We start from the raw sequence: 25,982 nt of genomic DNA, 5'->3' as shown, positions 1-25,982 counted from the left end.
AAGAGGATATAGAAGATAAAAGACATGATGAGGACCCCCTTGGGTGATCTGTTTATGATAATCAATGTTACCCATTCTTCAGGGCTTAGCTTAGTCATATGTATTGATCCCATTAATCCTATTTTGTTCTTCTAAGACTTCAAACCAGCAATTCTTACCTCCTCTCCATGACTCTGTGATTTGACTTCTGCCTTATCATCCTCACACAACTTGCTTTCAACCACATTAATCTATGTACAGTTTTCTAAAACACAGTGTTTTCTCTAAGAATTCTTTTTCCTGGTTTTAATGACTTTCCTAACTCTCCTCTTTTTCTGGTAAGCTCTTAATTATGCTTCAAAGGTCAGCTCAAATATCATCTCCTTTGGAAAGCCTTCTCAGGACCTCTCTTAGTAAAATTAATCATTTTTTCCTCTTTCCATGTAAAATAGTATAAGCCTGCTTTTTTTTATTAACACTTATCGCAGTGCTGTGATTACTATTTGTTAGTGTTTGTCTCCTCACGTAGAATTCATCTTTCCATTTGTAGCACTGAGTACAGTTTCTGAAAAATAGGAAATACTAATACAACCAACATATGACCAGGTCTCCATGGAGAATCTTTGCTCTTGAAGCCAAACTCTGCATTCATGAAATCTTCAGAAAACATATTTAACTTCAGAAAGCATTAGCAGTAATATAAATTTTGTAAACGATTTTGGGGAGAAAAGAGGATTAAGGCTTTATATCAAACACCAAATCACTAACAACTTAAATAAAAACCTTTAGCTTTTTTCTCCCTGTTTCTTTCTGTTAAGTTTCTCTTCTGCATCCTGCAAGGCAAGGGGCACATCAGAATCTTTAAGTGTGTATAATGGTGTTAGTGTTGGGGCCGGTGCACGCAAGTTGTATGTCAAACGGATGCAGATTTAAAAAGTGTACAGGGTAAATATCCAGTCTGGTAATTATGCACAAGAATGTGAGACCCTCTATGACCTAATTTCTCCAACTTTCCAGCCCCATCTTTTGCAATTCCCTTCCTTGCCTATTCTGTTTGTAGTTTATGGTACATAACAGGACACTTCATGACAGAATTTCCTCACTCATGCACTTTGCTTTTTCAGTAGTGCAGTGTTTCACATCTTTGCCTGGATTATCTCAATTCACTCCTCAAATTCTCTAAGAATCCTTACTTAAAATGTTGCAAGTCCTCCTTCTCTGTGCACTAGTGGAAGAAACTGTTCTACAGAAAAGGAGAAGCACATGAGCAAGAAATCAGCATGACAAAGAGTATGTTGTGTGCCATAAATGAGAAAGAAGATTCGCTGAAAAAGGAGGTGCAAATATGGATGTGCTCTCTTTCATACTCCTTTTAGTCTATGAGCTTCTCAAAGGTGGACAGTAAATTATGGGTTTTTGCCTGACATATAATAACTGATTAATAAGTGTGTTGAAATGAACTATATTCTGTCCCAAGTAGAATGTAGGCTTTTTCAGAGAGCATAGTTTGCATGTCTTTTAGCATATGCTGTACTGACCACAGTTCATTATTCGACAAATTAGTTTTACAATTTCTCATTGTTTTGCTACCAAAAATTACAAACCATACTTACAGAGATAAATCTGTGAATTGAGTTTCCATAATGCAAAACTTATTGGAATAGTTCACAAGAAATTTAATTGTGATGGGTCAATTCAAAATGTGTAGCTTGCTAATGACAATCTTTGTCCTTAGTCTGACCAACTCAAAACTGCTAGTCAGACTAAATTAACTTCATCGTGATGTATTTTGGGATGATTATTTGGAGATCTGGCAGAGATCGTGATATTCAATTTGGTGCAATTAGAAAGAAATTTTTATTTATTCTTATTTCTATTTTATTATTTCTTTGAGACAGTGTCTTGCTCTGTCACTCAGGCTGGAGTGCAGTGGCATGATCATAGCTCACTGCAGCCTCAACCTCCTGGGCTCAAATGACCCTCTGGCCTCAGCCTCCGAAGTAGCTGGGACTACAGGCATGTACCACCATGCCTGGCTAAATTTTTCATTTTTAAACAAATAGGAAAGCTGTTTATTCTGTTTGGCTGTAGTGAAATCCTTTAGTCACTTTGAAACTCTGTTGTATTATGTATAAAAATGGAGAATGTACAACTATAACTACATGAACCATATGACTCACTTAGGCTCCATTTAATTTGATACAGACACCATGATTATCTACATTATGGGTTGGTAAACTACATCCAGTGAGATATTTTGGGCTACCACCTGTTTTTTCAAATAGAGTTTTATGAACACTGCCAGCCTCATTCTTTACATATTGTCTGTGGCTGCTTTCTTTTTCTTTTTTCCAACTTATTTTAAGCTCAGGGTTACACGTGCTGGATGTGCAGATTTGTTATCTAGGTAAACATGTGCCACGGTGGTTTGCTGCACAGATCATCCTATCACCTAAGTATTAAGCCAAACATCAATTAGCTATTCTTCCTGATGCTCTCCTTCCTTCCACCTTTGACTTTCCAACAGGCCCCAGTGTGTGTTGTTCCCTATTATGTGTCAATGTGTTTTCATCATTCAGCTCCCGTTTATAAGTGAGAACATGTGATGTTTGGTTTTCTGTTCCTACATTAGTTTGCTGAGAACAATGGCTTCCACCTCCATCCATGTCCCTGCAAAGGACATGATCTTGTTCCTTTTTATGGCTGCATAGTGTTCCATGCTATCTATTTACCACATTTTCTGTGTCCAGTCTATCACTGATAGACATTTATGTTGATTCCATGTCTTTGCCATTGTGCATAGTGCTACAGTGAACATACACATGCCTGTGTCTTTATAATAGAATGATTTATATTCCTTTGGGTATATATCTAGTAATGGGATTGCTGGGTCAAACGGTATTCCTGCCTCTAGGTCTTTGAGGAATCGCTACACTGTTTTCCATAATGGTTGAACTAATTTACACTTCTACAAACAGTATAAAATCATTTTTGTTCTCTGCAACCTCACCAGCATCTTTTTTTTTTTTAACTTTTTAATAAAAGCCATTCTGAACTGGCATGAGATGGTATCTCATTGTGGTTTTGATTTGCATTTTTCTAATGATCAGTGATGTTGAGCTTTTTTCATATTTTCGTTGGCCACATGTATGTCTTCTTTTGAGAAGTGTCTGTTCACGTTCTTTGCCCACTTTTTAATGGGGTTGTTTTTATTTTCTTGTGTATTTGTTTAAGTTCCTTGTAGATGCTGAATATTAGATCTTTGTCAAATAAATAGATTGCAAAAATTTTCTTTCATTCTGTAGGTTGCCTCTTCACTCTGATGATAGTTTCTTTTGCTGTGCTGAAACGCTTTAGTTTATTTAGATCCCATTTGTTAATTTTTGCTTTTGCTGCAATTGCTTTTGCAATTATATTAGTATACTTTAGGTTCTGGGATACATGTGTAGAATGTGCAGGTTTGTTACACAGCTATACATGTGCCATGGTGGTTTGTGGCACCCATCAACCCATCATCTACATTAGGTATTTCTCCTAATACTATCCCTCCCCTAGCCCCCATACCCCAACAGGCCCCAGTGTGTGATGTTCTCCTCCCTGTGTCCGTGTGTTCTCATTGTTCAACTCCCACTTATGAGTGAGAACATGCAGTCTTTGGTTTTCTGTTTCTGTGTTAGTTTGCTGAGAATGATGGTTTCCGACTTCATCCATGTCCCTGCAAAGGACATGAACTCATCCTTTTTTATGACTGCATAGTATTCCATGGTGTATATGTGCCACATTTTCTTCATCCTATTATTGATGGACATTTGGCTTGGTTCCAAGTCTTTGCTATTGTGAATAGTGCCACAATAAACATATGTGTGCATGTGCCTTTATAGCAGCATGATTTATAATCCTTTGGGTATATACCCAGTAATGGGATTGCTGGGTCAAATGGTATTTCTGCTTCTAGATCCTTAAGGAATCACCACACTGTTTTCCACAATGGTTGAACTAATTTACACTCCCACCAACAGTGTAAAAGTGTTCCTATTTCTCCACATCCTCTCCAGCATCTGTGGTTTCCTGACTTTTTAATGATCTCCATTCTAACTGGCATGAGATGGTATCTCATTGTGGTTTTGATTTCCATTTCTCTAATGACCAAATAAACATCTACAGAACTCTCCACCCCAAATCAACAAAATATGCATTCTTCTCAACCCCACATCGCACTTATTCTAAAATCAACCACATGATTTTAAGTAAAACACTCCTCAGCAAATGCAAAAGAACAGATATCATAACAGTCTGTTAGATCACAGTGCAATCAAATTAGAACTCAGGATTAAGAAACTCACTCAAAACCGCACAACTACATGGAAACTGAACAACCTGCTCCTGAATGACTACTGGGTAGATAATGAAATTAAGGCAGAAATAAATAAGTTCTTTGAAACCAATGAGAACAAAGACACAGTGTACCAGAATCTCTGGGACATAACTAAAGCAGTTTTGAGAGGGAAATTTATAGCACTAAATGTCCACAGAAGAAAGCAGGAAAGATCTAAAATCGACATCCTAACCTCACAATTAAAAGAACTAGAGAAGCAAGAGCAAATAAATTCAAAAGCTAGCAGAAGGCAAGAAATAACTAAGATCAGAGCAGAACTGAAGGAGATAGAGGTACGGAAAACCCTTCAAAAAAAATCAGTGAGTCAGTGAAATGAGTTGTTTTGTTGTTGTTTGTTTGTTTGTTTTTCATTCACCAGTCAGTTTTATTTACTCACAAAAACAAATCCAAAGCCTGGTGCAGCAGCTCGGAGCTCAGACCTGCCCTGCCCTGTTTTGTGGGCCTGTAGTTGAAACACTGAACATGACGTGTCCTTCATTCACCACAGCACTTTAATCCCCACAACAGCCCTGTGAAGTAGGAATCACCACCCTTCCTCCCGACTCATGTTACAGATGGGGAAACCGAGGCACACATTCAACAGAGTGCACATCACATGGGGAGTTCAGGGTTAGCCTGGAGTATGAACACATGTGACTCTTGGTTCTCACCATGGCCCAGTCAGTGGCCCACTTGGCCTCTTCCCCTCCCTTTGGTGGCCCCATCAGCAGCAGCATAAGAATCTAACCCTTCGTTTTGCTGAAAGCCCCTGCAGATGACAGTTTCCTTCCTATCATGTCTGCAGAGCTCCAAGGCTGGGGGTGACATTGAGGCCAAATTCAGCCACAGTGTCTCAGCTGTGCCTCTCCTCCAGAGTGGGTGGCCGCCCCAGCATGTCCCTGGCACATGGGTATGCATAACAGACTCCTGTCCCACACCCCTAGCACTTGAACGTGGCCACATCTCCCCAACCACTGAGCCCACACAGCGTGCACAGGTGGGGAGTTGACTTTAGTGGCATTCCTCCTGTCACACGCATCCATGTGAAGAGACCACCAAACAGGCTTTGTGTGAGCAATAAAGCTTTTTAATCACCTGGGTGCAGGCGGGCTGAGTCTGAAAAGAGGGTCAGCAAAGGGAGATGGGATGGGGCAGTTTTATAGTATTTGGGTAGGTAGTGGAAAATTACAGTTAAAGGAGGTTGTTCTCTTGCGGGCAGTGGCAGGGGTCACAAGGTGCTCGGTGGGGAGCTCTGGAGACTTATTGTCCAGGAGAAGGAATGTCACAGGGTAATGTCGTCAGTTAAGGCAGGAACCAGCCATTTTCACTTCTTTTGAGGTTCTTCAGTTGCCTCAGGCCATCTGGATGTATATGTGCAGGCTTGGGCTCAGAGGCTTGACATTCCTGTCTTCTTATACTAATAAGAAAAACAAAACAAAATAGTGGTCAAGTGTTGGAGCAGCAAAAATTTTGGGGGGTGGTATGGAGTGATAATGGGTGATGTTTCTTAGGGCTGCTTCGAGAGGGATTAGGGGTGGCTTGGAAACCTAGTGTGGGAGAGATTAAACTGAAGAAAGATTTTGGGGTAAAGGGTGATATTGTGGGGTTGTTAGAAGGAGCATTTGTCATATAGAATGATTGGTGATGGCCTGGATACTGTTTTGTTTGAATTGAGAAACTAAACAGAAGACACAAGGTCTGAATAAGAGAAGGAGAAAAACTGGTATTGAAGGACTAAGAATTGAGAGGACTTAGGACATCCAATTAGAGAATGTCCAAGGGGGTTCAGTGTAATTATTTGTTTGGTTGCTGAGTTTTTGGGCTCTATCCTTGAGTTTTTTTATGTTGTCATATAGCAGGCCAGATTGATTTAGGTAAAAACAACACTCTTCATTTAAAAATGTACGGAGTCTTTCTTTTTCAGTAGTGAGTAAGTCGAGGAATATTCCTGTCTTTTTATATTAATAATAATAAAAAAATAGTAGTGAAGTGTTGGTGTCATAAGGGGAATAGGAACTTGTTCAGCCCTATTTGAAAATTGATTTTGGGGGGTAAAGAAAACTAGTGTACATGTGCCTGTCCAATTGATAGATAGACACATGTAGGTGGAGGAATCACAGAGGAAGAAGAGACCTTTGTAAGGCAAAACTGGAAATGTAAAGTGAAAAGATGAGAGGGAGCACCAAAAGGGCTTGACTGAAGTAATGGGGGGCTGTCCCTGAAGCCTTGAGGCAGTACAGCCCAGGTTAAGTTGCTGAGACTGATGGGTCTCAGGGTTAGTCCAAGTGAAAGCGAAGACAGGCTGGGATGAAGAGTCTAAAGGAATAGTAAAGAAAGCATCTTTGAAACCCTGCACCCAGACTCTTAGGGATTTAGCGAGGGCAGCAGCCCTTAGAGGTTGTAATGGGGATTGATGGGGCAACTGGGTAGGGGAGAGGTTCTATTTTTATGGTGTATGAGAAAGCGCATAGTGTGTATGAGTAACCTTTCACTGCTATTCATGGGGCTGGGTATAAGCAAGCAAGGGGAGAGGCTAGGAGAAAAGTTCAAAGAAGAAGGGGAAGGTAGCCAAGGATGGAGTGATATGAAGGGCAAATGTCTTAAAGGAAATGAGAGGTTCTAAGAGGTGGGTTAGTAAGGCTTGTAACCTACAAGGTAGAGGTTATGAAAGGATGATAGAATGGGATGAGCCTGTGAGGCTGGAAAGAGGAGTTTTTCTTGGTCCAAGAACCATTTGGCTTGTGTGGGAAGAGACTGATACGTGGAAGTTTCAGTGGGAGAGTAGGTGGGAGTGATAGAGGAGAAAGAAAAATACTGGCTGCTTCTTTAGCTGTCTTATCAGCATAATCGTTGCCTTGAGCAATGGGATCTGAGGCCTTTTGATGGCTTTGCAATGAAGGACTCCAGCTTCCTTTGGAAGTAATGCGGACTTGAGATGAGTTTTTATTAAAGAGGCATTAATGATGGAGGACCTTTGTGTAGTGAGGAAACCTCTTTCAGCCCATATAACAGCATGGTGGTGCAGGATATGGAAAGCATGTTTAGAGTCAGTGTAAATATTGAGTTGGGAAAGGATTTAGGATCTATAGGGTCAGCTAGGTTTCCCTTTCTGAGTTTATATAATGGTTTTTTTAGGATAGCAAAACCAGGTATCCAAAGGTGAAAGTACCCAATCATGCCTGGGAAGGAAAGGAGTTGTTGCTTTGTAGAAGGGGTTGGGGTTTGGGAGATTAGCTGGACATGATCAGCAGGGAGAGCACATGTGTCTTTATGGAGAATTATGCTGAGATAGGTAATGGATGAGGAAGAAATCTGGGCTTTGGAGGGGGATATGTAATATCTTTTCGAGAATAGATGTTGGAGGAGCAGGAGGATGTCCTGTTGGGAAGTTTCACAGGGGGGCTACAAAGTAGAAGGTCATTAAAATATTGAATAAGGTGAGAAGCAGATGGATGGAAAGAAAGTAAGTTATGAGAAAGGGCTTGACTGAAGTAATGGGGGCTGTCCCTGAAGCTTTGCAGCGGTACAGCCCGGGTTAAGTTGCTGAGACTGATGGGTGTCAGGGTCAATCCAAGTGAAAGGAAAGAGAGGCTGGGATGAAGGGTATAAAGGAATAGTAAAGAAAGCATCTTTGAAATCCAGAATAGAATAATGGGTTGTGGAGGGAAGTATTGAAGATAGGAGAATATATGGATTTGGCACCATGGGGTGGATAGGCAAGATAATTTGGTTGATAAGTCGAATATCCTGGACCAGCCTGTAAGACTTGTCTGGTTTTGGAAAGGTAGGATAGAAAGGTTGTAAGGAGAGTTTGTAGGCTTTAAGAGGCCATGTTGTAACAGGCAGGTGATAACAGGCTTTAACCTTTTTAAAGCCTGCTGTGGGATGGGATATTGGCATTGAGTGGGGCAAGGGTGATTAGGTTTTAATGGGATGATAAAGGTTGCATGATCGCCAAGGAGGGAGTAGAGGTATCCCATACTTGTGGATTAAGGTAGGGAGATACAAGGGGAAGATGCGAAGGAGGCTTTGAACTGGGGAAAAGGGTGGCAATGAGGTGTTACTGTAGCCCAGGAATAGTCAGGGAAGCAGATAATTTAGTTAAAATGCCTCAACCTAATAAGGGAGCTGGGCAGGTGGGGATAACTAAAAAGGAGTGCATAAAAGAATGTTGTCCAAGTTGGCACCAGAGCTGGGGAATTTTAAGAGGTTTAGAAGCCTGACTGTCAATACCCACAGTAGTTATGGAGGCAAGGGAAAAAGGCCCTTGAAAAGAAGGTAATGTGGAGTGGGTAGCCTCCCTATTGATTAAGAAGGGGACAGACTTACCCTCCACTGTAAGAGTTACCCAAAGCATCTGTGATGGTCCAGGAGGCTTCTGAGCTGATCAGGCAGTGTCAGTCTTCAGCCACTAAGTGGGAAGGAGTCAGTCAGAGAGCCTTGGGCCAGAGTTCCAGGGGCTCTGGGAGTGGCTGCCGGGTGAGTTGGACAGTCTAATTTCCAGTGGGGTCTTGCACAGATAGGACACAGCTTAGGAGGAATCCTGGGCTGTGGGCATTCCTTGGCCTGGTGGCCAGATTTCCAAGCACTTGAAACAAAATCCTTGGGGAAGAGGTCCTGGAGAAATGCCTGGCCACTGCGGTTTAGATGTTTTGAAGTTCTTGTGTGCTAGAGATGTGGCTGGAGTTTCTCTCACAATGAAAGCAAGTAATTGCAACTCAGAAATACGTTGCCACTTGGCTGCCTCCTCTCTATTATTGTACACCTTGAAGGCGAGGTTAACTAAGTCCTGTTGTAGGGTTTGAGGGCCAGAATCTAATGTTCGGAGCTTTTTCTAATGTCGGGAGCAGATTGGATAATAAAATGCATATTGAGAATAAGACGGCCTTCTGGCCTCTCTGGGTGTAGGGCGGTAAAGCATCTAAGGGTTGTTGCCAAAAGGGCCATGATCTGGGCTGGGTTTTTATATTTGATAAAAAAACAGCCTAAATGCTAATTGATTTGGGAGAGGTCGGATAAAGGAAAAGGAGCATTAATCTTGACTATGCCTTCATCTCCAGCCTCCTCTGTAAGAGGAAATTGTTGGGCAGGTGTGGGGAGGGCTAGCTGCAGAAAGAAACTGTAAGCCAGACCGGGTGTGAGGAGGGGAGGTGATAGAAGGATTATAGGGTGGGGGAGTGGAGGCTGAGTAAGAATTGGGACCTGGCGTGGCTTGGTGAGGAGCAGCCTGGGGAGGAGGGGAGAGGTCAGATGGGTCCACAGAAAAGGAGGATTCAAAGGACTCAGAGCTTGGGGTGGAGATTGAAGGAACAGACAGGAGAGAAAGAAAGATTTGGGATGAGTCACATTGGGAGCAGAGACTAGGGAGGGATCGATGTGTAAAAGAATGCCTGGACATCAGGTACCTCAGAGCATTTGCCCATTTTTCAACAAAAATCATCCAGGTCTTGTAAGATGGAGAAATCAAAAGTGCCATTTTCTGACCATTTGGAACCATTGTCGAGTTTGTATTGGGGCCTAGCGGTATTGAAGAAAAAATAAGGCATTTAGGTTTCAGGTCAGGTGTGAGTTGAAGAGGTTTTAAGTTCTTGAAAACACAGGCTAAGGGAGAAGAAGGGGGACTGGAGGATGGAAGGTTGCCCATAATGAAGGAGGTAAGTTTAAAGAGAAAAGTAGAGACACGGAGAAGGGGGTGGTGAGCAGCCCTGGGCTGTAATGTGGGTGAGCAGCCAAAGCAGGCATTCCCGCAATTGACTTGCCACCGAGGAAATGTGGATGAATGATCAAGGCAGGTGTCCTCGCGGTGATCAGACACCAATGGAATGTGGGTGAATGATCAAGGCAGGCATCCCCGTGATGATCAAACAACAAGGGAAGACTGTCTTCCTGAGTCCATGACCAGCGTGGGAGTTTGGGGTCCACAGATAAAATGTGTCTCCTTTGTCTCTACTAGAGAGGAAAAAGAACTGGAATTGGAAGGACAGGGAGGCTGAAGGGTAGCGAGAGAGGCTGGAGAAGAGAGTGAAAAGACCGCTTACCTGATTTGAAATTGGTGAGATGTTCCTTGGGCTGGTTGGTCTGAGGACCAGAGGTTGTAGGTGGATCTCTTCACGGAGTGAGGGCAAGGACAGGGGACCGGTGTCCCAGAGGAGTCCCCCCTCCTGGGTCTTCGGCACCAAATGTCACGTGCGTCTGTATGAAGAGACCACCAAACAGGTTTTGTGTGAGCAATAAAGCTTTTTAATCACCTGGTGCAGGCGGACTGAGTCCAAAAAGAGAGTCAGCAAAGGGAGATAGGGGTGGGGCAGTTTTATAGGATTCAGGTAGGTAGTTGAAAATCACAGTTAAAGACGGTTGTTCTCTTGCGGACAGTGGGGCGGGGCGGGGGTGGTGGGTGGGCGGGTGGTCACACGGTGCTCGGTGGGGAGCTCTGGAGACTTGTTGTCCAGGAGAAGGAATGTCACAAGGTAATGTCATCAGTTAAGGCAGGAACTGGCCATTTTCAACTTTTGTGGTTCTTCAGTTGCCTCAGGCCATCTGGATGTATACGTTCAGGCTTGGACTCAGAGGCCTGACACCTCCAACAACTTATTGTAAAAGAAACAAGGCATCTTATCCTGGGCCGCGACACCCAGCAGCATCCGTTCATACCGCCAAGGGCAGGTAGCTCCGGTGCACAGGGATCCCACTGTGCTTGGCGAAATCCAGAGTCCTGGGATCCAGAGCAGCCCAGGGAGCCCTGGATTCTGGAAAGGATGCAGCAGTGGAGGCAGCGGCGACAACTCCAGCTCCTAGCCCGGGATCACTCCACACGGTGGCCCCAGCCAGCTCGAAGCAAGCTCATGAGCGACCCCTGTCCTCGTGGTTCCTCACAATCATCTTTCTGTATAGCTTCTGCTGCTCCTCCTTGAACATGTCCTTTACCTTCTCCCTCTTCAGGCCCCCATCCCACAGCAGGTCAACAAGTTCTCCCTGCCTGGCGATGGCGGATTTTACCGTATTCACAAACTGGACGGCATCTTCATCTGCCCCTCTGGTCATGGAAGGCAGGTACCACATGCTGCAGATAATGGCCCAGCTGGTCATCATTCGCAGCAGGTACGTCATCATCCCTTATTTGCTGCTGTTCAAGAAGGCATTGCCGAATTGATGGTCATACTTGATAGCATCAGGGTAAACTGTGGCTCCAATTTCAAAACTTCCCTTTGTGAACATCATCACCGATGTATTATTGATGCAGATTCCTTCTGGGAAGATGAGGATAGGCAGCTTGCTTATATCTTGCACTTGTTCAGTCAGTCTCTTAGCCAGCAGGTGGCGATCCTTCACTTCCAAGCGCTCAAACCAGATGTGTGGGCAGGTCTTCACCATGGCTCTCTGAATCAAACCTATGAGTCCCCCATGCATTTGACCCACCGTGGCATAATAGCCATCGCTGGCCAAGATGATCACATCGATTGGCGAGGTATGAAGCAAGTATCCCGCCACAGTCGTGCCCACCACTAGAAGGCTAATCCCTGTCAAGGCCAGCGCTATCCTGAGCAGCAGCAGGAAGCAGTACCAAATCAGCCCTGCTAACCCTCACAGGACCGTGACCTGAAGGGTGATGTACCTGAAGTTATAATTGGTTCTGCTCAGCAGGTTCCAGGACTCCAGTTCTTCTGCTGAGAATCTCTTTGTCACCTCATCATCCATAATGGTCTCCATTCCTTTCCGGCAAAAGTAGAAAATGTCAGAGAGCTGAACTCTGGAGTGTTGTCCAGAGCCTTACTACTGCCACTTCAACGAATCTCTTTGATCTCTTATTCTAGTGAAGTGGGACCCTTTGCAATATTTCTGTTGGTGTAGGGCTGGTAAAGCTGGTGCTGCTTCTTCTTGGCTCTTTGCCAGGAGCTGGTTTTTTGAAAAGATTAACAAAATAGACCACTAGCCAGACCAATAAAAAAGAAAAGAGAGAAGAATCAAATAGATACAATAAAAAAATGATAAAGGGGAGACCACCACTGATCCCACAAATACAAACTACCATCAGAGAATATTATAAACACCTCTACACAAATAAACTAGAAAATCTAGAAGAAATGGATATATTCCTGACACATACACCCTACCAAGACTAGACCAGGAAGAAATTGAATCCTTGAATAGACCAATAACAAGTTCTGAAATTGAGGCAGTAATTAATAGCCTACCAACCAAAACAAGCCCATGACCAGACAGATTCACAGCCGAATTGTACCAGAGGTACAAAGAAGAGCTGGTACCATTCCTTCTGAAACTATTCCAAGCAATAGAAAAAGAGGGAATCCTCCATTACTCATTTTATGAGGCCAGCATCATCCTGATACCAAAACCTGGCAAAGACACAACAAAAAAAGAAAATTTTAGGCCAATATCCCTAACGAACACAGATGCGAAAATCCTCAATAAAATACTGGCAAAGAGAATCCAGCAGCACATTTAAAAGCTTATCCACAACAATCAAGTTGGCTTCATCCCTGGGATGCAAGGCTGATTCAACATATGCAAATCAATAAATGTAATCCATTACATAAAAAGGATCAACGGCAAAAACCACATGATGATCTCAATAGATGCAGAAAAGGCCTTCGATAAAATTCAACACCCCTCTTGCTAAAAACTCTCAATAAACTAGGTATTGATGGAATGTATCTCAAAATAAGAGCTATTTATGACAAACCTACAGCCAATATCATCCTGAGTGGGCAAAAGCTGGAAGCATTCCCTTTTAAAACCAGAACAAGACAAGGATGTCCTCTCTCACCACTCATATTTAACATACTATTGGAAGTTCTGACCAGGATAATCAGCAAAAGAAAGAAATGAAGCATATTCAAATAGGAAGAGAGGAAGTCAAATTGTCTGTTTGCAGATGACATGATTGCATATTTAAAAAACTGCATCATCTCAGCCCAAAAGCCCTTAAGCTGATAAACAACTTCAGCAAAGTCTCAGGATACAAAATCAACGTGCAAAAATCACAAGCATTCCTAAACACCAATAACAGACATACAGAGAGCCAAATCATGAGTGAACTCCCATTTACAATTGCTACAAAGAGAGTAAAATACCTAGGAATACAACTTACAAGGGATGTGAAGGACCTCTTCAAGGAGAACTACAAACCACTGCTCAAGGAAATAAGAGAGAACACAAACAAATGGAAAAACATTCCATGTTCATGGCTAGGAAGAATCAATATTGTGAAAATGGCCGTACTGCCCAAAGTAATTGATAGATTCAATTCTATCCCCATCAAGCTACCATTGACTTTCTTCACAGAATTAGAAAACAACTACTTTGAATTTCATATGGAACAAAAAAGAACCTGCATTGCCAAGACAATCATAAGCAGAAAGAACAAAGCTGGAAGCATCACGCTACCTGACTTCAAACTATACTACAAGGCTACAGTAACCAAAACAGCATGGTACTGGTACCAAAACAGATATAGAGACCAATGGAACAGAACAGAGGCCTTAGAAATAATGCCACACATCTACAACCATCTGATCTGTGACAAACCTGATGAAAACAAACAATGGAGAAGGATTCCCTATTTAATAAATGGTGTTGGGAAAACTGGCTAGCCATAAGCAGAAAACTGAAACTGGACCCCTTCCTTCCACCTTACACAAAAATTAACTGAACATAGATTAAAGACTTAAATGTAAGACCTAAAACCATAAAAAACCCTGCAAGAAAACCTAGACAATATCATTCAAGACATAGGCTTGGGCAAAGACTTCATGACTAAAACACCAAAAGCAATGGCAACAAAAGTCAAAATTGACAAATGGGATCTAATTAAACTAAAGAGCTTCTGCACAGCAAAAGAAACTATCATCTGAGTGAACAGGCAACCTATAGAACGGGAGAAAAATTTTGAAAACTATCCATCTGACAAAGGACTAATATCCAGAATCTACAAAGAACTTAACCATATTGACAAGAAAAAAAAAACCCATCAAAAAGTGGTTGAAGGATATGAAGAGACACTTCTGAAAAGAAGACATTTATGTGGCCAGCAAACATATTTTAAAAAGCCTTGATTCTCTTCTAGGGTTTTCATAGTTTTGGGTTTTACATTTAAATCTTTAATCCATCTTGAGTTGTACATGGTGTAAGAAAAGGGTCCAGTTTCAATTTTGTGCATCTGCCTAGCCAGCTTTCCCGGCACTGTTCATTAAATAGAGAATCCTTTCCGCATAGCTTGGTTTTATCAGATTTGTCAAAGATTAGATGATTGTAGGTGTGTGGTCTTATTTCTGGGTTCTCTATTCTTTTCCATTGGTCTGTGTGTCTGTTTTCATGCCAGGACCATGCTGTTTTGGTTATTATTGCCTTGTAGTATAGTCTGAAGTCTGGTAGCTTGATGCCTCCAGCTTTGTTCTTTTCGCTTAGGATTGTCTTGGCTATTTGGGCTCATTTTTGGTTCTATATGAATTAAAAAAATTTTTTTTCTAATTCTGTGAAGAATGCTAATGGTAATTTAATGGGAATAGCATCAAATCTATAAATTGCTTTGGGCAGTATGGCCATTTTCACGATGTTGATTCTTCCATGATGTTGAACTTCCTGAGCATGGAATTTTTTTCCATTAGTTTGTGTCCTCTCAGATTTCTTTGAGCAGTGGTTTGTAGTTCTCTTTGAAGAGGTCCTTCACTTGCCCTGTTAGCTGTATTCCTAGGTATTTTATTCTTTTTGTGGCAATTGTAAATGGAACTTCATTCACAATTTGGCTTTCTGCTTGCCTGTTGTTGGTGTATATGAATGCTGTAGATTTTGTATCCTGAGACTTTGCTGAAGGTGCTTATCAGCTTAAAGTTTTGGGCTGAAAGGATGGGGTTTTCTAGATGTAGGATCATGTCATCTGCAAATAAAGACAGTTTGACTTCCTCTCTTCTTATTTAAATATTATTTATTTCTTTTTCTTGCCTGATTGCCCTGGCAAGAACTGCCAATACTGTGTTCAATAGGAGTAGTGAAAGAAGGCATCCTTGTCTTGTGCCAGTTTTCAAGGGCCATGCTTCCAGCTTTTGCCTTTTCAGTATAATATTGGCTGTGGGTTTGTCATATATGGCTCTTATTAGTTTGAGGTATGTTCCTTCAATACCTAGCTTATTTAGAGTTTTTAACATGAACGGATGTTGAATTTTATTGAAGGTATTTTCTGCATCTATTGAGATAGTCATGTGGTTTTTATCTTTAGTACTGTTTAAGTTATGAATCATGTATTGATTTGCATATGTTGAACCAGCCTTGGGGATGAAGCCCACTTGATCATAGTGGTTAAGCTTTTTGATGTCTGGTGGATTCGGTTTGCCAGTATTTTACTGGGGATGTTTGCATCGATGTTCATCAGGGTATTGGCCTGAAGTTTCCTTTTTTTGTTGTATCTTTGCCAGGGTTTGGTCAGGATGATGCTGGTTTCATTGAATGAGTTAGGGAGGCGTCCCTCCTTTTTAATTTTTTGGAATAGTTTTAGTAGAAATGGTATCAGCAATTTGTACCTCTGGTAGAATTTAGCTGCAAATCTGTCGGGTCCTGGAGTTTTTTTTGTTTGGTAGGCTATTTATGACTGAATGGCTGCTTTCAATAGCAGAGTCGAGTAGTTGCAACAGAGATGCAAAGACAGTATGGCTCACGAAGCCTAAAATATTTATTTTCTGGCCTCTGATCACATTCCATTTTCATGTATAGTGATCAAATACAAAGAATAGGTGTCAAATATTTGCTTGGAGTTTTAAAAGGTTTTCCTCTGGTCCACAATGGAAACTAAATATAATAAAGCAAAATAAAATTAATTTTAAAAACAAAATGTTTGATCTGTATAATATTGAATAAGAGAAAATTTTTAGATGATTTTATTTTTATTTCTATCTGGACACTTGTGCACCAATAGCTCTGGGATGCCATGTGACTTGATGTGAAATTTGAAGATCCAATAACAATGTTCCTTATCGTTAATAATGAACATAGTCTCTCCTCTTATGCATGACAGCCATTACTTTACAATATTTTTGATTCCTGTTGTATTCTCAGTTGCTTTAGCCTTAAATGCATGGATGATCTCATAGGTAAACTAACAAAACCGAGAGATCATTTTGCATGTTGGATTATAAATTAGATACAGAACATATCAGTTGTGCCTCTTCTCCAAATTAAAATAAGCATGAAGAATACAGAGGAAACAATTTAAAAAATTGAATGCTGAGAAAATAGTTGATATTTATACCCCCAATCAATGACATCATTCAACTAAAATTATAAATCCACAGTCACACAACAAATGTCTGCTATGAGTTATCTCCTTTGGCAGAAGCATTATAGAGCTATTTAAGAACTTCACTCAGATGCATAATTTGTATATCTTTGAAAAAGTGTGATATTTATTTTCATTGTATTCTGACAGCCTACTCATATGATTATGCATTATGATTATTCTCCTTTTTGGAGCCTTCTCACACTTTACAAAATTAATGTGGTGTATCCTTCATCACCATTTTCTAAAAATGGAGTATTTTCAATCAATGGATCTAGCCAAACAAATAGCCTTATATTCTTTGACATCTTTTAAATCATGGCAGAATTGAGTGCTTTATTTTTTTCTTTTGATTTAAACAAACAAAACAGAAAAAAAAAACAAAAAAACCACCTGTCAACAAAAGTAATCAGGATGTCAAAAATAAAAGCTTTATTCATAATCATTACAGAAATGCTGAGGTGTGTTTAATTTAGAAGTCAGATATTTTGAAATGAAAAATCTTAGCATTTTGTGGAAATTCATACTTGCCTTGTGATTTTCCATTTATCTTCTTCCCTCTTGTGTTTGAGTCATAGAACTATATGAGCTATCAGGCATTTCTTTCTGAGGCTTTTTTTTTTAATTGATTTGCTCTTCTTTTGGGTAAATAGGTCTAGAAATGAAAGGATCTAAGGAAAGAAATATTAGATTCAAGAAAAATACTGTCAAAAACTGAGTTAATATTTGAAATGTATTGCAAGTACAATTTGGGATTGGTCTTAATCCTCCAGTTGTTGCCTCCTGTTCAGCTCTGCCTGGGCAGGCTGGCCTTCGTTTGTTTAGAGACTGGCATGATGGATGAGCTGGTGCTAGGCCAATGTGTTTAAGTAAAACCTGGGAGTTCCTGGGTTAGCGGAACACAATTCATGTAAAGCCTTGGGAACATCCAGCAGCTGTACTGCTATTTGCCTTATCAAGGAGACTGATTGACCCAAACCACGTCCAATTTTTATTTTTGAAAGAGGAAAAGAAATAATTTGAGGGCATTCTCCCAAACTTTGAACTTGATTCTCATTCAAGCAGAAAACTTTGAACATCTTTCTAGAAAATAGCAACAGAAACACATGGAGAATTTATGGTGAGGAATACTCTAGGCTCCAAACTCGTTACAGACTTTCCCATCTGGCCTGAAATGACAAATAGAATTACCTACATTTCACAGGCAAGAAAATAGAAGTAAGGAGAGAATAAATGATTTGGGCAAATTGGAAAGGAAGGAAATCAAGCTTCAGTTTTCTGGCATTCTTTTATCTGCCCTAGAATAGTAAACTTTCAATTGTTTGAAGATGTTGTTTTGTTTTTGTTTACACAGTCCAGATGCTACAGAATACATATATTTTACAACATCCTGACGTGGACATCTAGTCAATGGTTAAAAACCTGTAGTGGGGCAACCCACTTAATTTTGGTATGCTTTTGACTATAAGAAGATTCCACTTCAGATTAACTATGATTTCCCTCTTTTATCTTCCATTCACTTGTTCTAATAATTCTACTCTGTGGAGTCATATGGAACAAATCTAACATCTCTGTTACATCCAAGCCATTCAAATATTTGAAGATAGTAAGCATACTCTCTTTGGATTAAAATGTCTTATGTCCTTTGATGTTTCTTCAACAAGTGTGGTTTTAAGGCCCATCCTTACTCTGATCTATCTTGTAGGTTTAGTTTTTTTCTTCTAACTAAAATCCGTTAAAATAATGCAAAGCCTAGAACAAAAATGCAACAATTTAGCTATGATCTGATCATGAAAGAGTTGACATAAATTCCTTCATTCTAGATTGTGTGCTTCTGTGAATTTAGCCCAGGCTCACTTTTTTTTTTTTGAAGCATCACATTACTTAAACTCAGCTTATTGTAAATTAAAATCCTTAAGACCTTATGTATGATGTTGCTGTGTGATATATTACCTCATCTTTTCAGGTAGGGTTGCTTTTCCAGTCTAAAATGCACATACACTTATCTCTGTTCAATTTGATCTTATTAAAACCAATGTTTCAGTTCAGTCTAACAGACATTTTGGAGGCTATTTTGTTTTTATAGTTTAGAGGCAGGGACACACTATGTTGCTTAGGCTGGAGGGTAGTGGCTATGCAGATGTGCAGCCATAGAGCATTGCAGCCTTGAACTCCTGGGCTCAAGGGATCCTCCTGCTATGGTTTGGATATTTGGCCCCTCTAAATATCATGCTGTAATTTGATCTGCAATGTTGAAGGTGGGACTGAATGGGGGGTGTTTGGGTCATAGGGGGAGATCCCACATGGATAGATTAATGCCCTCCCTGGGGAAGCGGGAGTCAGTGGATCTATTAGTTCCCACTAGATTTCCCCTGAGAATTGGTTGTTGAAAAGAGCCTGATCCTCTTCCTTTCTGTCTTGCCATGTGATCTGTATATACCAGCTCTCCTTCTCCTTCTGCTACAAGTGGAAGCAGTCTTAGGCTCTCACCAGAATCAAATGCTGGTTTCATGCTTCTTGTACAGTCAGCAGAACCGTGAGCCAAATAAACCTCTTTTCTTTTTAAATCACCCAACCTCAGGTATTCTCTTATAACCACACAAACAGGCTAAAACACTCCCATCTTAGCCTTCTGGGCAGTTCGGACCAGAGGCCTGTGCCATCACAGCCAGCTAAATTTTGCAGTTTGGTTGTAATATCTAGCATACATTTTATCCATTTTGAGCCTTGTCTTATCTGCAAATGTGATGACCATGCCCTCTATGTCACCATCCAAGACTTTGGAAATCATTTTGCATGCTACACAACTAAGGGAAAATGCTCTCCTTCCTAATGTGTATCCTTTGCTTAGTACCATTTTAGTCTGGATATTTAAAAATTGTAATTCTCCATCTAAAATGCCCTTATTTCCGAGTCCAAATCTCTTAATCTTTTGTTAAGGCCATTGTTAGTGACCTCATTAAATCCCCTGCTAAAGTCCAGGCATATTATGCTTATGTTTGCTATGGAAGATTATTCAATCTAATAATTCTTTTTAAGAAAGAAATTAGATGCATCAGCCATAACTTGTTGATAATGAACCTAAATTGAGTCTGGTAGTCCTAACTCTAGTGAAACTTTATGGCGAGTGAAATGCAGTAAAGACTCAGTGAAATGCATTAGTCATGGCTCAAATATGACCTGAAGCTTTGGGCTTTCATGGATTATTCAACCAACTACTAAAATATTTTATTTTATATGCTTTGAATCAGGAGAAAATTAAGCTAATAATACAAGTATTTTAAAATAATTTCAGCGAGTAGCTCACAAATTTTCTGGGAATTGAAATGCTGTATTCCCATTATCCACAAATATAATATCAAGATCTAGATCAGAATTTCTTCATACTGAAGAGTCAGACATCCATTTAGAAAGGACACACTGATTAAATCTAGGAAATCTATCTCACCCACAAGAAGTTTGTCAAATAATTTTTTGAAAAGAATAAGAGGAAATATATTAATTAGCCAGAGAAGGATTCCTATTGTGTCTGGAGTTGGTTCCTTCCAGTGAGTTCATCGTCTTGCTGACTTCAAGAATGGAGTTGCAGACCTTCGCAGTGAGTGTTACAGCTCTTAAAGATGGCATGGACCCAAAGAGTGAGCAGCAGCAAGATTTACTGTGGAGAGCAAAAGAACAAAGCTTCCACAGTGTGCAAATGGACCTGAGCTGGTTGCCGCTGCTGGCTGGGGTGGTCAGCTTTTATTCCCTTGTTTGTCCCCACCCACATCCTACTGATTGGTCCATTTCACAGAATGCTGCTCCGTCCATTTTACAGAGCACTGATTGGTCCATTTTACAGGGTGCTGATTGGTCCATTTTACAAACCTCTAGCTAGCCACAGAGCACTGATTGGTACGTTTTACAATCCTAGCTACAAAGTGCTGATTGGTGCATTTTACAATCCTCTTGTAAGACAGAAAAGTTCTCCAAGTCCCCACCTGACCCAGAAGTCCAGCTGGTTTCACCTCTCACTATTATCATCAGCTTTTACATTTCCAAAGGTATGGGGGGATTATTGTCTTTATTTATTTAGATTTTCTTTGCTTATTTTCCTCTGACTCAGCAGATGATTGCTCTGTTCTGGCAAACATGTACGTCTTGAGCTATCAAAGAAAAACAAAGAGCATACGAATTTTGGAACAATTCTTAGATGTCATGAAGTTCAATTTTCATCTAGGTGGCATCTTTCTCTATGATATTCTTGACAGATGGCCAGTCAGTCTTTACCTGAATGCCTGATTGATATAGTTTGGATGTGTGTCCCCACCCACATCTCATATTGAAATGTAATCCCCAATGTTGGAGGTGGGGCCTGGTGAAAGATGATTGGATCATGGGGGCAGATTTCTCATGAATGATTTAGCACCATCCCCTTTGGTACTATCCTCGCGATAGTAAGTTCTCTTGAGATCTAGTTGTTTAAAAGTGTGTAGCACCTCCTTCTCATGCTCTTATCCCTGCTCTGGTCGTGTAATGTGTCTTCTCCTTCTGCCATGATTGAATGTTTTCTGAGGCCTCCCCAGAAGCTGAGCAGATGCCAGCATCATGCTTCCTGTACAGACTGCAGAACTGTGAGCCAATTAAACCTCTTTCACTTATAAATTCCCCCTTCTCAAGTATTTCTTTATTGCAATGCAAGAACAGCCTGATACATTCATGTAACAGGGAACTCATTATCAATAAAGAAACTACTCTAAACATGAAAAAGTTTAAAAGTTTTAAGTATTAAAATTTTTAAAAATAATATTTAGAAAATATACCTTCCCATGGCTTTCAGCTTTTACTCTGGGTCTTGTCTTTTGTGTGAAAATAGAATAAGTGTAGTCGTTCCTCTACCTGGCAGCTCTTCAGATTTTAAACGTCACTATCTAATTTAAAAAATTGTTTGATATTCGAATATGAACTCTAGATCTTTTCCCTCTGCCTAAGCCAAGGAAAAGGGAGAAGCAGTGACATGAAACTCCCATGGGAAGGCATAGTCGTAAGATGGTTAAATTAGAAATCAAAGGACTGGCAATCTACTCTAAGTTCTTACTTTAAATATGATTTGAGAGTCTCTCGTATCTATGCCTCAGCTTCACCATCTGTAAAATGAGACCCATGATATTTTCCTAAATATAGAAGAATGCTATTGAGATATAATGAGAGAATAAATGTTAAAGATCTCTATAAAGATCACATATTTTGTAAATATAAACACTTAAGACTTTAGAGGAAAAAAATAAGCAACAGAAGAAGCTATATCTGCACCTCTGGTCAGTCATCAGCATTCTCTGTCCCCATTTTTTTTTTTTTTTTTTTGCTTTCTCAATGCCTGGTACAAAGGATTTGTTTTCTCTGACTCCCTCTTTCCTAACTATGAGTCCTCCCTTATTCTTTTCATCGATGAGTATCCTTCATTCAGTTTTTCTTTGACTCTTGGCCCAGATCCTGAAAGCCCTTCTTTTAATTGCTCTGCTCTTCATCCCCTTATCCCTAATCAACTGTCACATTTTTATTAGGAAAATAATTTTTAAAATTTCAAATCCTAACTTCTATTCTGTCTAGTACTATTCTGCTTCTTTATAATTTCAATGTTCACAAATACATTAAATCCCTAATTAAAATGAAATAAAATACAAGCTTCTTTTGGGTTTGCCATATATCACCTTATTCTTTCTTCTCTTCAAACCGCTTACTCCTGCTTTATAATCCTTGCTCCAAATCCTCCTTTTATATTACCAAAAAAAAAAAAAAATCAAATACCTAGGCCTCCTCCTGCTAAGAACTTATTTCTAGTTTTTTAGCCTCTGTAACTCCTCAATACCTAGCTCCATTTCCAATTTAAATCAGTCTTTCTATAAGAATAATTCTGCACTCATCTTTTAATCTGCATACTATGAATACAACCAAAGGGGTTTAAAAAATAAAAACCAAAATGCTTTTAGAATTGGTGGAGAGAAGGGACTGTATGTTGGGGATTCTGAATCTTTTTGTTTAAGAAATGCCAAATTTGGGCACCTGGGTGTAACATTTGGGATGACCCCAAGTTATCCAGGTCTTACTTACTATAGTCACTTCAAAGGAAGAAACAAAGGCCAAGGCAAAAAGGAAAAGTGTGTGTCCTAGCAGACAATATATTTTTCCTCCCATAATATCATTACTTGTGATGGTAATCACATTGCTCCAAAAAGAAAACAGATTTCCATTTTATTTTATGGTCCTAATGAATAGATCTCCATTTATGCTGCCACAAAGTCGTTTCAGGGTATGGGCTCTTCTTTTTCAGAGTAGTTAGAATAATGGATGATCTTTTCTGCAATTACTCGGGTGTAATTAAATCTGTGGATTTTGCTGACTACTCTAACAGTTGAGCACTGAAGCTTATTCCTGGAGGTTTATCTATCAATTGAATGGCAACTCTCCTGCCTAGCTATGCCCCTGTAGATGGGTTTATGAATTTATGGTTCATAGTACCCTTTTCAGAACATACTGGGTACAGCTGAGATGAATGAGGAAGGAAAGGGGAAGCGTATTTCTATGGAGATGTACTCTAGTTGTAGTTTTCTTATATCTGGGTAAGGCAGAGACCTGAAGAGGTTTTATGTGAGATGAATCTGCTTAGATAGGCTGAAAACAGGTGCCCCTCTAACGGGAAATAGAACATCTGACTGACAAAAAGCCACATGATGTAGAAACTTTGTCCCATTCATTTTTGTATAACTGATACCTAGCATGGAGATTGGCATTTAGAAGGTTTTCAATAAGCAGTGATTGACCTGAACATGTCCTGGGATAAATCACACTGAAACAGTATCTTGGTCCTTAAGAAATCTAGAGCTAAGGCCAACAAGAATATTTCCCTTCTTACTTTGTCCTGGTGTCTATTTTAACAACCAGATGATTGTTTGACACATTGATGAACACTATGCAAATATTAAGTTGCATAAATTTAATGTTCAATTTCTATTTTCATAGCATCATAGGATTAGAAGATTTCATGACCCTCTCTATTTGGGTATGAGTGTTCCTACGTGATACAGATGAAGTTTTCTATTGTAGCGTTGAAAACTTCCTTGCATTGATACCCACAGTAGCAGTAAATATTTTTAATAGTTGTACAATTATTCCAAATATCTAATTCAAATCTTTAAATATGCATCAAAGCCATTCTTTTTTGTTTCTTCTTCCCTCAGTAGAAAATCTTTCTCTTCATATAGAACACCTGCAAATATTTTTTGCTAGAAATTAGACTATTGCCTAAAAGCCTTGTCACTTCTCTCCCCAGCTTCTTGGAGATCAACAACAATCCAAAGGCAGAAGGGAAGATAATTAGAAATTGAGGATGGGAAAGAGGAAGAGAGAAGAAATAATGACTTTCAGAGGACTTTCTCTCCCTTAGAACAAAATGAAAAGGAACACCTAAAATACTCAGCATGTGGTACTTTTATCTCTGCTTTCTTACCTTGGGCCCTGTGATTCTTATTAAGAATAGTGATTGTCCTATATGTCCAGCTTCCTCTATTTATGAGGTAACAGAATTAATTTCTTCCTCAAGTCCCATTACTGGCATTGCTTTCTTCTTGACCAAAGCTGAGTTCTGCACCAATGCTGAGTCTTCTCATTTTGTAAAATATTTATGGTCATAATCCACAGTCATATAGGATAGTGGTCCTATAAGATTACAATACTGTATTTTTACTATACCTTTTCTATGTTTAGTTTTGTTTAGATATACAAATACTTACCATTATGTTACAGTTGCCTATAGTATTCAGGACAGTAGCATGCCATGCAAGTTTGTAGCCTAGGAGCAATAGGCTACACTATATAGCCTAGGTGAATTGTACGCTATGCCATCTAGTTTTGTGTAAATGTACTCTTTGATGTTGCCTCAATGATGACGTCACCTAACAGTGCATTGATCAGAAGTGCCCCCATCAATACACATGACTGTATTTGGTCTTCTTCCTAATTTCCTGATATATGACTACTAAAACCTTAAAATCTCCTAAGTTATAAGAGCGTCTTTTTTATGCTAATGATATGACTGGTGGCTGGAGACCCCTAGATAGCTTCAGGATGGGAGCTGGTCACCAGAAGGACCAAGGGTTGATTAGAGAGAGTTGGGGCTTTCAACCCCACCCTCCAACTTCCAGGGAGAGGAGGGAGGCTATAGGTCACATTGATCACCAATGGCAAATAATTTGATCAATCATGTCTACATAATGAAACCTCCTTAAAAACTCAAAAGAAGAGAGCTCAGAGAGCTTCCATATAGCTTTACAATGGAGGTTCCTGAAGGGTAGTGCACCAGGAGAGGACGTGGAAACTCTGCACCCTTTCTCCCATACCTTACCCTAGGCACCTCCTTCATCTGGCAATTCATCTGTATCCTTTGTAATATGCTTTATAATAAATGGAGTAACATAAGTAAGTGTTTCCCTGAGTTCTGTGAGCTGTTCTTACAAATTAATTGAACCCAAGGAGGGGGTTATGGGAACCCCAATTTCTAGCCAGTCAGTCGGAAGCACAGGCCATGACCTGTGCTTGCAATTGGCATCAGAAGTTGGGGGCAGTGTTGTGGGACTGAGCTCTCAACCTGTAGGATCTGACGCTATCTCCAGGTAAATAGTGTCAGGATGGAATTAAATTACAGGATCCTAGCTGGTGTGCACTGCACAATTGTTTGCTTGGTGTTTGGGGAAAAAATCCCCACACATTTAGTCACAGAAGCATTCTGTGTTGAAAGAGTGTAGTAGGAGAAACAGTTTGTTTTTTCCACTCATACATAAATAGTCTAAAATAGGACAGAGAACACTAGAAGTGTACTTCCACATTACTACAACATATACATCTTGACCACTGGCTTATCTCCAGTTGTTATCTTGCCAATTTCCAATAGCTTACTGATTTTCTATTACTGAGTAGAACTCAGTAGACAAAAGTGACTGTTCTTCAATTTGATTCATTTTTAAGGATTAAATTTTAACTCCCTTCCACGTTTTTGCCATGGTGATCTAAGAATTTGACAAAATTTAGAAATAGCACTTGCTTGCTCCAATAATGAGTTCTCAAGAGAAAGCCAACTTGTTCTTTCTTTGCTGGGCTTAATATCTATTCCTAGGTTACTTATGAAAGAGGAATGAAAGTAAAGACTATGGATGAGATATTTTATTGGCTATTCTCAGGTTTCATTTTGAGGTAAGTAAGTAGAAATCTAGTAAGGCAAATAATAGAGAAAATTTGAGCTTTGTGCCAGGAGAGACTTCTTTCTTAGTACCAGTTAGCTGCATTTTCTTTTTTCATCCCTTCTGGAAG

At 40.0% G+C, this 25,982-nt stretch overlaps 1 pseudogene; it reads right to left on the bottom strand.

The window, feature by feature from the left end:
- Positions 1-11,194: 11,194 nt before the first annotated feature.
- On the bottom strand, positions 11,195-12,114 carry LOC101136091 (glycerol-3-phosphate acyltransferase 4-like; annotated as a pseudogene).
- Positions 12,115-25,982: the final 13,868 nt, after the last annotated feature.

This window comes from Gorilla gorilla, chromosome 15, assembly GCF_029281585.2.
Source record: "Gorilla gorilla gorilla isolate KB3781 chromosome 15, NHGRI_mGorGor1-v2.1_pri, whole genome shotgun sequence".
NCBI classification, from domain to species: domain Eukaryota; kingdom Metazoa; phylum Chordata; class Mammalia; order Primates; family Hominidae; genus Gorilla; species Gorilla gorilla.
This window is presented reverse-complemented; position numbering and strand designations above follow the sequence as displayed.